Source organism: Tamandua tetradactyla, chromosome 8, assembly GCF_023851605.1.
Source record: "Tamandua tetradactyla isolate mTamTet1 chromosome 8, mTamTet1.pri, whole genome shotgun sequence".
Lineage (NCBI taxonomy): Eukaryota > Metazoa > Chordata > Mammalia > Pilosa > Myrmecophagidae > Tamandua > Tamandua tetradactyla.
Genome location: NC_135334.1, coordinates 51,844,474 through 51,858,489, shown reverse-complemented (window position 1 = coordinate 51,858,489; position 14,016 = coordinate 51,844,474). Strand labels below are relative to the sequence as shown.

At 35.5% G+C, this 14,016-nt stretch overlaps 1 long non-coding RNA gene across 1 annotated transcript in view; it reads left to right on the top strand.

The window, feature by feature from the left end:
• Positions 1–8,283, top strand: part of LOC143643390 (uncharacterized) — a 53,280-nt gene extending 44,997 nt beyond the window's left edge. The window contains exon 4 of the long non-coding RNA XR_013156251.1: positions 7,953–8,283. This is a non-coding gene — a long non-coding RNA (uncharacterized LOC143643390). The remainder of the gene's footprint in view (positions 1–7,952) is intronic.
• The last annotated feature ends 5,733 nt before the right edge of the window (positions 8,284–14,016 follow it).

The window sequence follows — 14,016 nt, the reverse complement described above, 5'->3', positions numbered from 1 at the left end:
CCTCTGCACTTTGCATTTAAGATGGACAGACCTTCCTGGTAGGAGGGCTGAAACTCAAGAAAATTTCTGTCATATTACTGGCTGGTTGCAAGTTCAAGAATCGGATACCTCAGCGAATAAATCCCAGAGTTAACATTTGAAAATATTAAAATGTACCATGTGTAACATGAGATTGTAAGACAAGAAAAGAAACAGGAGGAATTGAAGGCCCATCCAAAGGAAAAATAAAAAACCTCAGAAAACACTAATGAAAAATATTATACTGTGGATATACCAAGCAGATACTTCAAAAAACAATTTCAGTATGCTAAAGGTGATGAAGGAATATACAGAGAAATAAAACTAAAAGATATTAGGAAAACAATGAATTAACAATATGAGAACCTCAATAGAGTGAATTTTTTTTAAAAAGCAACCAAACAGAACTACTGAAGTTGAAGACTATAATAACTGAAATGAAAAATTCCCAGAAGGGTTTCAACAGCAGTTTGGAGGTGGGAGAAAAAAGAATCAGCAAATTCAAATACAGGACAATTGAGATGAGTCATGCTGACGAACAGAAAGGATAATGAACTATAAAAAGCAAAACTAGCCAAAGAGACCTATTTTATCATCAAATATATACATATTATGGGAGTCCCAGGAGGAGATGAAAGATAAAGGGGCAGAAGGAATATTTAAAGAAATAATGACAGATTTTTTTCATTGTATATCCAAGAAGCACAGAGAACACCAAACAGGAAAACTTGTAGAAAAATATGTTGTCACTTATTGATCCAACTGCCAAATGGAAAGAACAAGGAGAGAGTTCTGAAAGCTGCAAGAGAAAAGTAAGTGTTATGTTTAAGGGATTCCCAATTAGAGTGAGTAGGGATTTCTCATCAGAAACCATGAAGACAATTAATACTTACAGCACTGAGAGAAAACAACTGCCAACCAATAATTTTATTTCTGTTGAGCACTTCTTTCAAAAATGAGGGGGAGATTAAGACATTCCAAGAAAAAAAAAGCTGAAGAAATTCTTCACCACTATACCTGCCCTAAAAAGTAATGATGAAGGGAGTGTTTCACACTGAAAGGAAAAGACAGTAGCAGAAAAAATAAAGACCTGCAGCAAAGATTACCATTTGTGTTATTATAAATGCCAATAATATTTCATTATATATTTTTGGTATGTAATTCCACTTCTTCCTACAGGCAAATACACAGAAAAGTAATCATAAATTAATGGTTTGCAACATATACAGTGCGCAAAGATATAAATTGTGACAAGTACAAAAAAGGTACAGAGAGGGAAGGGTAGAGGAACTGTGTATGTGCATGCTATTGAAATCAAGTTTGAATCTATTGTTATATATTAGGAGGTTAAAGTTTAACCCCATGGTAATCACAAGGAAGTATGTAAGAAATGTACCCAGAAAGAAATAAGAAGGGATACAGCACAGTAAAATAAAAATAAAAAATAAAATATACCTGAAAGTAGGCATTAACAAGGAATTGAGGGACAAAAAAAATGTTTAAGTCTTACAGGCCACATAAAAACTGGCAGAAGAAAGTCCTGCATTATCAGTGGTGACATTAAGTGTAAGTGAATTAAACTCTGCATTCAAAAGGCAGACATTGGAAGGAGGATAAATTTATAAAAAGCATGACCCAATTAAATTAAAAGACATAAGTAGGTTGAAAATGAAGGGATGTAAAAAATATATATACCATGCAAGTAGTAATCAAAAGAGAGCTGAGGTGGTTATACTAATATTGGCCAAAATAGATTTAATTTAAATACAGTTATGATGGACAAAGATGGTCCTTATACACTGATACAAGGGGTCAATTCAACAAGAAGATGTAGTAATTGTAAATATACATGCACCTAACAGCAGAGCCCGCAAATATAGGAAGCAAATGCATATTTGAAGGGAGAAACTGATGGTTCTCCATTAATGGTAGGAGTCTTTAATATATCATTTTCAATAATGGATAGGACATATGGACAGAAGATCAAAAAGGAAAAGAAGACTTGAATGATACTCTAAGCCAACTAGATGTTAACAGACATATATAGAACAATTCTTGAGTGAATCCACCTCAAGTGTGCATGGATCATTCTCTAGGATAGATCGTATCTTATGTATCCAGCAAATCTCAATAAATTAAAAAATAGTGAAACCCTGTGATTGATCTTTTTGGGCCCAAATGGAATGAGACTAGAAATCAATAAGAGGGAGAGAAATGGAACATTCACAAATATGAGAAAATTAAACAATGACTTCTTAAATAACCAATGGCTTAAAAACGTAATCAGATGGGAAATTATGAACTATCTTGAGATGAATGAAAATGAAAATGCAACATAACAAAACTTATGGGATGCAGCAAAAGCAGTTCTGAGAGGGAAATTTACAGCTCTAAATGCTTACAATAAATAAAGAAGAGAGATTTCAAATCAGAGACTGAAAACCTGAAGAACTGGAAAAATGGAGCAAACTAAACCAATGTGAGCAGAAAGAAAGGAATAACACAGATTAGATTAGAGGTGAGTGAAATAGAAAATAAACAAACAATTGAGAGAATCAACAAATCCAAAAGTTAGTTATTTGAAAAGATCAATAAAATTGACAAATGTTTAGCTAAACTGATGAAGAAAAAAGAGAGAAGACACATAAATAAAATTAGAAATGAAAAAAGGAACATTACTACAGATACCATAGATACAAATTGGTCTATAAAAGGATACTATGACAACTGGATACCCACAAATTAGATAACCTAAATGAAATGGACAAATTCCTAGGTAACACAAACTACCTATAATGACTCAGGAGAAGGAGATCTCAAAACCATAAGAACAAGTCTTCACAGGGAAATTTTACCAAACATTCCAAGAACTGACACCAAATTTTGTTCAAACTCTTCCAAAAAACTGAAGAGGAGGCAAATCTTCCTAATTCATTCTATCAGACCAACATCACCCTGATCCCAAAGTCTAATATAAAAAAAATAAAATTTCAAACCAATATATCTTACGAATACAGAGGCAAAGATCCTCAACAAATATTAACAAATCCAATCCAGGAGCATATTTAAAGAATTATACACCATCTCAAATGAGATTTGGCTCAGGTATACAATGGTGGTTCAACACAAGAAAATCAATTAAATTAATACACCACATTAGGAAAGTGAAGGGGAAAAAAAACCACACCTGATCATTTTAATTGATGCAGAAAGGGCACTTAACAAAATCCAGCATCTCTTCTTGTTATAAACACTCAGAAAACCAGGAAGAGATGGGAACTTCATCAACACAAAAATAGGCCTATACAAATCCCCAGTTAACTTTATGCAATGGTGAGAGACTGAAAGCTTTCCCCCTAAGAACAAGAAAAGGGTACCCACTGTCACCACTGTTACTCAACATTGTACTAGAAGTTCTAGGCAAGACAGACAAGAAAAAGTAATAAAAAGTAAATTAGAAAGGTAAGAAGTAACATTTTCACCATTTGCAGATGAGCCTATTTATGTAAAATCCTAAAATATCTACAACAAATGAATTCAGCAGTGTGGCTTGGTATAAGATGAACACTGCAAAATCAGTAGAGTTTCTATGCACTAGTAAAGAGCAGTCGAGGAGAAAATCAAGAAAAAAATCCCATTCACAATAGCAACTAAAAGTATCAAATAGCTAAGAATAAATCTATTCAAGGATGTAAAAGTCTTTGTGCATGGAAAACTACAAAACATTGTTAAGATGTCAGTTCTACCCATAGTAATTTACAGATTCAATACAATCTCAATAAAATTCTAACAATGTTCTTTGCAGAAATGAGAAAGCCAAACATCAAATTTATGTGGAAGGTAATGGGCCAAGAATAGCCAAAGCCATCTTGAAAAAGAAAAACAAAGTTGGAGATTTTCACTTCCTGGTCTTAATTCTTATCACAAACTCAGAATAATCAAAACAGCATAATACTGGCACAGGGACACACATATAAACCAATGGAATCAATATCAGAGGTGAGAAATCAACTGTCACATTTAAAGCCAACCAATTTTTCACATGGGGCCAAGGGCCACACAATGGGGAAAGACTAGTCTTTTCAACAAACAGTGTATGAATAACTGGATCTCCCTTTGCAGAACAGTGAAGGTGTACCCCTATCTCATACTAAGTACAAAAAATCAATGCAAAAATGGATCAAAGACTTAAATATATGAGCCAAAACTATGAAACCCCTATTAGGAAATGTAGGGAAACATCTTCAGGACCTTGTCTTACTCTTTACACCCAAGGTGCAGGCAACAAAAGGAAAAAATACATAAATGGGACCTCAGCAAGATTAAAAACTTTAGTATATATAAGAATTTTATTATGAAAGTAAAATAACAGTCTACACCATGGGAGAAATATCTGGAAGCCAATACCCAATAATAGTTTAATATCTAAAATATAAAATAAATTCTTCAAAAAACCCCATACAATCTGATTTAAAACTGGGCAAAAATTTGAATAGCCTATCTTTAATGAAGATATACAAATGGGCAAAGAATACAAAAATAGATGTTCAACATCATTAGCTACTAGGGAAATGTGACTCAAACTCACAGTGAGATGCTATTCTACCTCTATTAGAATGGCTACTATCTTTTTTTTTGGCATGGGGAGGCTCTAAGAATTGAACTCGGGTTTCCAGCTTGGCAGGTGAGAGTTCTTGCCACTAATCCACCATTGCACCACCCAGAATGGCTACTATTTTTTTTTTTTTAATGGAAAATCACAAGTGTGGGAGAGGATATACAGGAAAAGGAACTCTCTTTCATTGCTAATGGGAATGTAAAATGGTGAAGCTACTGTGGGAGACAGTTTGGTGGTTCCTTAGAAAGTTAAGTATAGAATTATAATATGACCCACCAATTCCACTTCTAGATATATACACAAAAGAATTGAAAGCAGGGACCTAGATATTTGCACACCGATAATCATAGCAGCATTACTCACAATTGTCAAAGATAGAAGCAACCCCCCTTTCCATCATCTGATGGATGCATAAACAAAATGTGGCATATACCCAATGGAGTGTTATTGAACCATAATAAGCAATGATGGTCTGATACATGCAGCAAAAGAGAAGAACCGTAAAGACAGCATGTTGAGTGAAATTAGCCAGACACAAAAGGATAAATATTGCATGATCTCATGGATATGAAGTAATTAGAATAACAAAATACATAAAGTCAGAATCTATTTAATAGTTTACCAGCAGCCAGGGTGGTGGTAGAGATTAGGGAGGTAAGGCTTAAAATGTATAATCTCTATTTGGGATGATGGAAAAGTTTTTGTAATGGACGATGGTGATGATAGCACAACATTGAGAACATAATTAACAGCACCGAATTTTATATTTGAATGTAGTTAAAAAGGAAAATCTTAGGTTATATATATGCTACTAGAATAAATATTTTTTTAAAAAGCCATGGAACTGCACAATAGAAACAGTCAACACTTGGTGTGCACTAAATTAAATGATGAACTACAGTTAACAGTACAATTATGAAAATATCCTTTCATCACTTTTAACAACTGTATCACACAAAGGAAAGTTGTTAATAATGTGGTGTTACATAGGTTTTAGGCATGACTGCTCTGTAAACCTATAACTTCTCTAATAAAAATTAATAATTAAAAAAAATAGGGTGTTAGTGATTCAAGGACTGAAATATGAAACAATGGAATCAAATTGAGATTTCCAAAATACCCTCAATCTATGGTCAGTTAATTTTTGACAGTATGGAATGTCTACTTAAGGGGGAAAGAATAGTCTTTTCAACAAATGGTGCACAGAAAACTTGACATTGTTATGGAAAAAAATGAAGTTGGGTCTTCACCTCTCATGATATATAAAAATTAATTCAAAATGGATTAAATATCTAATCATAAAAGGTAAAGCTAAACAACTCCTATAAAAGACACAGGGAAGCACTGGACCTTGTGTTAGGCAGTGGTTTCTTAGATTTTGCACTCAAGGTACAAGTAACAAAGAAATAGATTAAGGGGACCTGAACAAATTAAAACCTTTTGTGCATGTAAGGATTTTAACATGAAAGTAAAATGTCAATCTACACCATGGGACACCTATTTGGATACTATATATCTGAAATGGCTTTAGTATCTAAAATATGTAAAGAAATCCTACAGTTTAACAAGATCAAGACAAATAATCCAATTTAAAAAAACGTACCAAAGACTTGAATAGACATCTTCCAAAGAAGATATGCAAATGGTCAATAAGCATTTGAAAAGATGCTCAAAATCATCAGCTATTAAGGAAATGTAAATCAAAAGCACAATAAGATGCTAATTTATACCCATGAGAATGGGCTCATATCCTAAAAACAGAAAATAATAAGCATTGAATAGCATATGGAAAAATAGGAACACTCATTCATTGTTGATGATAAAGTAAAATGGTGCAGCCACTGTGGAAAATAGTTTTGTGATTACTTGGAAAGCTAAGGTAGAATTAACACGTGACCTGGCAATCCCACTTCTTGGTATATACCCAAAGAACCTGAAAACAAGGACTCTAAAAAGTATTTGCATACTAATGTATAATGGGATAGGAATGAGGAGCTAACATTTAATCAGTACATGGGTCTGTTTGGGGTGATGGAAAAGTTTGGGTGATGAATGGTGGTGATGATAGCAAAGCACTGAGTGTGGTTACCATCACTGAAACTGTATATTTGACCATGGCTAAAAGGGAAAATTTTAGGTTATATACATATGTTACCAGATTAAAACACACACACACACACGCACACACACACAATAGAACTATACAACACAGAGAGTGAACCCTAATATAAACTATGGAGTATAATTTATGGTAAAATCATAAAAAAATTGTTTAATCAACTGTAACAGTTACCAAACTAATGCAAAATGTTAACAGAAGGGTAAAATTTGTGGGGCTGTTGGGAAATAGGGGATTCTGTACATCCTGTGTTATTTTTCTGTAAACCAACAACTGCTATAATTATCAAAAATTAAAAAAAACATATCAGGGAAAGCACATTTTTGACTTTCAAGTGACCACTCCCATTAATCTGGCACCACTCTTATTTATGTTTAGCCTCTGTTTTATAGATGAGGTAACAGATTTATAAAGAATAAATATGTGGCCCATGTTCATTCAAGAGGTAAGTGGTGATGGCAATATTGGTGTCTATTTTGACCAAAGAGCCTGTGTTTGTCAGCTTTCTGCTTCAGACTCTTCATTTTCACACTTAACACGTGCACCAAAAAACTCATTGATCACCTACTGCATGTCCCATATGGCACAAGAAATGGGGAATACAACTATGAGAAAGAAGAAAGTGGTTAGGGAGTTGATCATCTACCAGAAATACAGGGATATAAAAACAAAATTAAATACGTTTTAAACAGTGTTAATGACTAAGAAAGGGCATTGTGTTCTTTATATTTTGCTTTGCATTTCTCTTCCTGCTATTTTTTTCTCTATAATTTATCTGAGTTATTTTGGTGACTTATTTTATGTTCAGGTCATTTCTCCTCTTCTGTGTTCTCTCTTTTAAGCCTTAAAGTCCTACAATAAGGCCTTTCACTAACCAGTGAGGGTATCCTAATAATATTGAATTGAGTGTCCAGTAAAATATAAAAACAAAACAAAAATTCAGGTTTTACTCTCAGGTAGTTGAAGCACCTTGCTAAGTCTTAACTTAAGACCTCATTTTCTTCATCTATAAATTGAAGCTGCTAATAATCACATTACAGTTATTAGGCTAGGCAAATGAGCTAATACTGTCACTAACACAAATCTGCACAGAGCTTGTGATGGTCAATTTTCTGTGCCTGCTTAGTAGGGTTATGATGTTCAGTTGTTTAGTCAAGCAAGTACTGGTCTGATTATTACCATGAGTGTATTTTGTAGATGTATTTGCATGTATAATCTACAATCACCAAAGAAGACTGCTATCAGCAGTGCGGGGGGTCTCCTCATCCAATCAGTTGGAGGATTACAAGCTGATATGAGGGGCTTCAGAAGAAGGAAGAATTTCTAGTTCTACTCAAGCCATCCAGCTTCCCCTTGGGAATTCAGCTTCACCTTTAACAGAATTTCCAGCTTGCAGACTGCCCTATAGAGTTCAAACTGGCAAGATTTCAGAATCACCTTTATCAGTGTTTCTATCTATGGTTGGCCCTGTAGAATTTAGACTGGGGTGGTGCCCTCATGGCTACATGAGCCAATTCCTCTGATAAATATGTTGTGGTGTGTGCTGTTGGCTCTGTGGAGAACCCTGACTAATACAGAGCTACAGAAATAGCAGACAGTAAAGAATTACTTTCTGAGTTTTTAACATACTGGTCTGGGTTCAAAAACTATTTTTGAACAGTTCAAAAACTGTTTCTTCTGTAACAATGTACAGTTGTATACTCTACAATTGTAAACAAGAACTGAAGTTACTTACTGCTCCTCCTCTGTGTAGCATGTACTCCTCGGCTCCTTTGGAATGCATAATTATCCTTGTGAAGATGAGTTTGATGTCAACTAACATAACTGTGTTTATAAATGTCTAGTAAAAACTAGAGGCATAAAACAGTAAAGGATAGAGAAGATGGGAAGGCATGCTATTGTTTTGTAAACTAATACTCAACCCTTTTTGTACAGTGCCTTAAGTTATTGAAAGTCAATTCAGAATTCAACACTCGATGTACTTTTTGGATGCCATAAATCTGATCTAGGAAAAAATTTACAGGGTGGCTGTTTCTCAGATATTGGAATTAAATGAATTGTTGAGACTTACAGGCAGAAAGCAAGGTTTTAAAGACAGTGTTGATGGTAAAGGGAACTATAAATATTATGAGGCCAAAAGCGAGATATCATAGGAAAACAGCTTATACAGTTTTAGAAGATTGAGACCAAATAATATGCCTCCCCCCCAATACTATGAAAGTCTATTTCATTGAATCAGGGAGAATATTTTTAAATTGATAGGGGAGGCAGAAAGTCAAAAATTAGCTGTCTTCAGGCTCATCATCAACCAGCCTGGACGGGGTCAAGTGAAAACTCATAGACTTAGTTACAAATTAACTTTCGAATGTGTTGACCACTTCAAATTGATTAGTGTTGTTAATGAAAGGCAGAAAAATAATTTGTAAAGTCACATAAAGGCATAAACAAAGCAGTCATATACACATTTGACCCTTAGTAGCTGGTCTGGTCAATCACATATGGTGGATATTGGAGTAGGGATGTTAATAAGCTGTTGTTTTATAGCTTTAAGAGTTATAGGGGTCACACAATTGGTTCCAAAAACTAAGTGGAAAAAATCGAGGTATCAACAGTGAAATTTCCATTTCAATAACAAACACTATACTGACCAAGTCAAATAAGGACCTGGCTGTTAAATAAACCTTTATCTTTTACACATAAATGTGAAATTCTTGATCTATTTAAGAGATGCATTCATGAGTCCAGGCACAATATTTACCCTTGACACCAACATCGTACAGCTATTAGAAGGCCAGCCAGGGATAATGCCCAGTCTATGAATACTACAGGTACCCACCCAAGGATTATACTTAGTTCTTTGTCCTTACTTAAGCAAACAAGCTTTCCTACCAAATAACCTCTAGTAGGTTAGGAACCAAGATCATATGTCTATCTGGTCAGAAATATCTAAAGAATTCTTGAACCTCTAGATTTCTGGAAGAATGGGCTAGTCCACTGATTTCAACTTGAGAAAATTGAAAAGAACTGCATTAGGTCCAAATACCAACTAAGCAGTAAGGAATGTAAAGGTTAGAGCTAAGTATAAAAAAAAGAAAAAAGAAAAAGAAAGAAAGAAAATCTAGGTTATTCTGTTTATAAAAGTTCCTGGGTGGGCCATGGTGGCTCAGCAGGCAAGAATGGTTACCTGCCATGCCAGAGGACCTGGGTTCGATTCCCGGTGCCTGCCCATGTGAAAAAAGAAAGTTCCTGATCAATCAACCGTGTAATATGGATGCCTCAGTTTTAAAAAAGGAGTACCCTGATTAGATGGAAGCATTAATCTATAAAGCATCATCGCTCATTTTTTAGAAAAGGAAACTAAGGCACTGTATTTAAATAACTTGTTCAAATCTGATACCAACCTTTGCATGTTCTTTCCTTTTCCCAACTGCCACTGATAAGGGAAATTAAAAATAAAACACACACAAAAATGAATGTTTAGAAAAGCTATAGCTGTTACCCCTAGGATTGGAAGACATGTATAATGACAAAGACTTGAAAAAAATGTTACGGTTGTATGCTTCAAATATCTGATGATTCATTAATGGAGATGATTGGGTGGGGGCAAGTGGATGAGATTTAAAGGAAGCAAGATTGCTATTGAATCAGAAAAATCTAAAGAAATGAATAGGCTATTCAGAAAGTAATGAGTTTCCTGGCAAGAGAAGAGCTCATGTAGAAGCTAAATATTTGATAAGAGTTATTACATAAGGGGTTTAAACGTTGCAAAATAGCCATGCTAGATAATATTAATAACCTGAAATTCAGAGTTTTTATAATACTATAATACTCTAGAATCACATGTGTAATATAGGAAAATCTCTGGATTAACCTGTCATGACTGTTATCCTGACCCCTTGCTTTGATCCAAATTAACCAAAGAACAGCAACTAAGGAAAACAAGAAAGAGGGAAAAATGAAAAGAATTCCTGTTGGCTTCAGTGTTGCAGCTTCAATTTCAGTATTGTGCAACATCATCACCCATGATGCTTGATCCCCCAAGAGATAGGCAGTGGCATAAGGTAGGCAGCTACATCATGTTATTGACCTCAACACCTGCCCAACATTTCCGCTTCCTATGAGAACCAAACAGCAGCTTATCATCGGTCTATGGAGCACACTCTTCTCGGAGGTCTTCTGCCTTTGCCTCTTTCCATTACTGATTGTCTGCATGGCCCTGACCATGTTACAGCTGTCTCATGGGTGTGCTGTGGAGCACTGATAGTCTTTCAATCTAATTTACTTTAAGAATAAAAAGTAACTCAGGAATGATCTACAGGAACAGTGACAATGCACAAGAGACTTGGTGAACTCCAGAGCATTGGATTTGTAGCAGAAAAAATATCCAGGTCAGTAATGTAACATGAAACTCAGAAAATAAAAATGCAAATATTCTCTTTATTGCCCATATATTAGGACACTTAGATGTGTACTATGAGAGTTAAATTGTCACGAGGACTTGCATGGAATCTTTTCATTGTTTCTGATGATAGGGAGCATCTCAGGAAGGTACAGTAACATTGAACAGGCCCTGGAGGCCCCCTGAGGAGTATTTTCCAGAGTAGGAACATATAAAGTCATAACAGTTGTATGCTAGGCTTTGTCACAGACCATTTGCATGCATTCTTACTGATACTACTCATGAGGACTGCATTAAGTAGGTACAACTGTTCCCATTGTACATATAAGGAAAGTTTCATCAAATTAGATAATGAACTGTCCCCATTCAGCTCTTAGTAATTGTGCTACTTTGGGCAAATAACTTCAGTGAAACTCAGTTTTTCACAGCTAAAGTATATAACAGTAATCTGTCATCAGTGTTCATGCAAAGGAAGGAAATAATGGAGTACTGTCTACTTTGACAATGATAATTATAGAAAACAGCTATGTGACAGTAAAGCATCATGATGACACACTCTGCAATAAGGCAAATTTGAGTAAAAATGTGATTTGTAATTGCCCACCTTCCTCTCTCCCCTCCCAAACCCCCATTTTCAAATGGAGGGAGCTAAAGTTTCATTTTTTTTTTTTTTTTTGGCGGGGGGTTGGGGGGGTGCTGCAGTTTAGTACATAGTCCAATAATCGAACCCAGGTCTCCTGCATGGAAGGCGAACATTCTACCATTGAACCACCTGTGCACCCTAAAGTTCTTATTTTTTATGGGGCTGGGGCTGAGTGAAAGGAAGCACATGGTAGAAACAGTAGAGGAAAAGGCAGACTGAGAAATATTATCAGAAACCCCCTCACAGGAACCAGGGAAACATAAGGTAGGTCCTTGTGTTACCAGTAATATTTGGCTCATTCTTCCCCAGTAGAGGAAGGCAAGCCAGCATCAACTCCCCCAAAATTCCTAGAAATCCCAGATATCGATAGGTACCAGAATCATTCCCATCAATCCTTAAGTTGCAGCTAAAAAAAAAAAACACTACCAGGGACCAGTAAATGGCACTAGAACTGGGACACATTTGGGTCACTAAGGGCTGCCCTGGAATTCCCTACCAGCTGTGCAGGTTTGCTCCACTTATTTCATTAATAGCCAAATCTTCAATTTATTTAATTGAGTTTTTTTTTTTGACCAAACTTAACAAATTATAGCAGTGTTTTCCTTTAAAAATAACCAGGATCATATACTGAGATCTTCTGTGCCTATTGCTATCTTTATCACTATACATGTATTATCTCATTTAATCACACTAATTCTCCAGCATTAGTTCCATTATTATTTTCCATTTATGGATGAGGGAACTGAAGTTTAAAGAAGTTAAGCTAAAGCTAATCCACAAGGCTACCTAGTATTTCAGTTATCTGTTGATATGTAGCAACTGACCCCGAACATCATTTTCTTTGCTCACAATTCTATGGGTCAGAGATTTGGGCTGGGCACAGTAAGGCAGCTGACAATCTCTGGAGCTACCATGTCTATAGCTGTCTGGGATGGGCTGTATGTCAAATGTCTTTACTAGGGCTATTATCTAGGTTCTCCTGTACTTTTCTACATGACCTTTCTACATGGCTACCATGGGCTTCTTCATGGCATAGTGGTCTCTGGGTTGCAAGAAAGAGTTCTCCAAGAAGACAAGCCCCATGTGGGAATGCTTATAAAATCACCACTTGCATCATGCTTGCCAGTATCCCATTGGTCAAAATAAGTCACAAGAAAAAGCAACATTACTATGGAAGAACCTACACAAAGGCCAGTAGAAAAGAGGTATAATATAGACATTTTCAGAGTAGTATGTGACTAATAAGAAGAGGCATTTAGACCAGAGTGATGTGTGTGTGTGTGGGTATAGAAGAGAGTGGGAAATTTCCAGATGAGACTAGAGAAAGAAAAACAAAAGAATTGTAGAATTTCAGAGACAAGTCATCTTTCTAGTTTAGCTTTTCCCTTTCATTTTACATGCAAGTAAATTGAACCCAAAAGAGGTAAGGGATCTAGCTCAAGACACAGATTTAGTTATTAGCAAAGACTAGACTCAGAAAGCAGATCACACTAAAATCCAGTGGAGACTCTGTAAGAGAGAGTTTACAGCATGTGGTAAGTGATAATATTTGGGAATGTGAGAAGAATGCATGGGCTAAATGAAGCTCAAGAGGAGGTAAGAAGAGCCAATCAGTAAAAGTCTGAAAGACCAACCCTGAGATGTTTTTTCTAAGTAGTCCTTTGGAGAATCCCTTAGACCTGCAGTTCTCCTTTGCCTGCTCTGTACAGCTTGAAACTCCATCCCTCTCTCCCACATCACCAGCCCAATATTTCACCTATTGACACAGTGTACTTGGATTGTGCTGTTTATCCATGTATCTGCATTAGGTGTCTATCTTGGAGTATAAGTTCCTAGAAGGCAAGAGACTGCTTATCTTAAATATAGTGTAAATTACAATCATATATGTAAACATGATTTAGGATTATGAAAATGACAAAACAATTATGGTTCCTTGAATTCACCAGAGAGGCTGATATTTCTACAGCATCTTCAGTGTAACAAGTTCTGTCCTATTTTACATATAGCTTGTATTTAATCCACTTAAAAATAAAATAAAACCCCAAAGTTCCAGTACACATGTTTAAATTCCCCCCTTTCTTTTCTCAAATGAGGAAATAGCGTGAAAGTGGCTAAATGACTTGCCCAATGTCACACAGCTAGTAAGTGGCAGAACCTGGATTTAAAATTTGACCATTTGCCTTGTGCTGTTCTTTCATTTACACAATGAAACCATAATC